This window comes from Hyperolius riggenbachi, chromosome 6, assembly GCF_040937935.1.
Source record: "Hyperolius riggenbachi isolate aHypRig1 chromosome 6, aHypRig1.pri, whole genome shotgun sequence".
Classification (NCBI taxonomy): Eukaryota; Metazoa; Chordata; class Amphibia; order Anura; family Hyperoliidae; genus Hyperolius; species Hyperolius riggenbachi.
Window position 1 is genome coordinate 7,330,470 of NC_090651.1, and position 2,157 is coordinate 7,332,626.

General features: G+C 56.2%; 1 protein-coding gene across 4 annotated transcripts in view; it reads right to left on the minus strand.

Moving 5' to 3' along the window:
• The window catches only part of B3GAT1 (beta-1,3-glucuronyltransferase 1), a 168,658-nt gene extending 167,469 nt beyond the window's left edge, over positions 1-1,189 (minus strand). For all 4 annotated transcript variants that reach the window (XM_068238808.1, XM_068238805.1, XM_068238806.1 and 1 more), the window contains exon 1: positions 800-1,189. The gene's annotated coding sequence lies outside the window, so the exon portion shown is untranslated. The remainder of the gene's footprint in view (positions 1-799) is intronic.
• Between the last annotated feature and the right edge of the window lie 968 nt (positions 1,190-2,157).

Sequence of the window (2,157 nt, forward strand, 5' to 3'; positions counted from 1 at the left end):
CCTCCCCAGGATGGCAGGTGGCACCCCCTGGATGCCAGACAGCAGTGGGCGCCCCCGGGAATGGCCGGCAGCAGTGGACGCTCCCCCCCAACGTACCCGGCATGAGTGGGCACCCCCAGGACAGCAGGCGGCAGTTGGCGCCCCAGGATAGCAGGCAGCAATTGGAACCCCAGGATGGCAGGCGGCAGTGGGTGCCTCCCCCAGGATGCCAGGCGGCAGTGGCCGCCTCTCCCTCAGGATTCCAGGTGGCATTGGGTGCCCGCAAGGACAGCAGGCAGCAGTGCGCTCCCCCAGGATAGCAGACGGTAGTGTGTGCCGCCCCAGGATGCCCGGCAGCAGTGGGCACTCCCCAGGACAGCAGGCGGCGCCCCATGATAGCAGGTAACAGTGGGCACCCCAGGATGCCTGGCAGCGGTGTGCCCACCCAGGATGCCCAGCAGCAGTGGGCGCCCCATGATGGCAGGCAGCAGTGCGCTCCCCCCGGATGGCAGGCGGTAGTGTGTGCCCCACCAGGATGCCCGGCAGCAGTGGCACTCCCCAGGAGGGCATCCCATGATAGCAGGCAGCAGTGGGTACCCCCAGGATGGCAGGCAGTGTGTGCCCCCCCAGGATGCCCGGCAGCAGTGGGTGCCCCATGATGGCAGGCAGCAGTGGGCACCCCCAGGATGGGCAGGCAGTGTGTGCCCCCCAGGATGCCCGGCAGCAGTGGGCGGCATTGCCTGTGGGCTGCAGGTGTTGCACAAGGAATAATAAGATACAATCCATGCAATGCACAACAGCCAGCCGTAGACCACCATACCTCATTGTGGAGCTGGGGTCATTCTCCGCACAGCGCTCAGCCTCTCATTCATTCCTTAATCCTTCCTCCCTCTGGAAACAGAGAGCGATTGACATCAGAGCATCCTTTGTGTGATCAGTGGAGCTGCTCCTTGTTGAGGGATCCACCAGAAACCCAGGCACCCAGATATCCAGGCACCAGAAAACCAAGGCACCAGAGATCCAGGCACCAGATCTGGGCAGATGGATGGATGGATAGGCAGGGTGGTGGTCCGCTCACCCCTGCCTCTGGCTGTCAGCAGATTGATGCATGGAGGTTAGAAGGGGATTCCGCCTGCTCCCCCCAGGACACAGCATAGAGAAGAGAGAGAGAGAGACAGGAGGGGATGCTGCTGCTGCTGGCATAGAGACAGCATCCTCTGCAAGTCCTGCCTGGTCTCTACCAATCCAGCAGCTCATAGGGGAAGATGCTGCACTTGGTACAGCCTCTCGCAGTGCTCATGCATTCTTCCCTTCATAAAGGCAGGTGCTGCTGAGCCTTCACATCAGCCCACTGGACACCCAGCAGACCCCCTTCTCTGCAGTGTGCTGACAAAGGGAGCCAGGCCGGGGGGAGGCTGGCAGTGCCCGAGACAAAAGCAAGGCGCTGGCATCTCATTCATTAGGACTCCCAGATCCAGCATGGACCCGGCCATTGTGCATGTGTGCTGATCTGCCCTCTGTGTGCAGGGGACCCCCTCATATCATTCAGATATCAGAATCAGAATAGGGGGGCTATTATCATTCAGATTTACAGCTGGGAGGGGGGGCTATTATCATTCAACACAGCAAACCCTAGAAAAGAAAAGTAACATATATAAAAAAAAAAACCACAGCTCAACTCATGTGAAAACCGGTGGATTACCATAACACCGTCAATAAAGCAAAGATAGTTGGTTCCACATATCCATTTATGTACCATAGAGCCAGCACACTAAGGTCCCCTATGTTAATAGTGGGTGTATATGTGCTGGCTTTATGTGTATCCCCTGGCTTCTTCTGTGTCCACCGTTTTCATGTTTTGCAGCTAGTCTCTTCTGTATACTCTGACTTTATGCGTATCCTCTGGCTTCATCTGTATCTGTTTGTTTCATGTGTATCTGCTGGCTTCATCTGTAATCTCTGACATCATCTGTATCTGCTGTCTTCATAAGTATCCTCTGGCTTCATCTGTATTCTCTGACTTCATCTGTACATGCTGGCTTCATCTGTATCTGACCAGCTTCATATGTATCCTCTGACTTCATCTGTACATGCTGGCTTCATCTGTATCTGACGGCTTCATATGTATCCTCTGACTTCATCTGTACATGCTGGCTTCATCTGTATCTGACGGCTTCA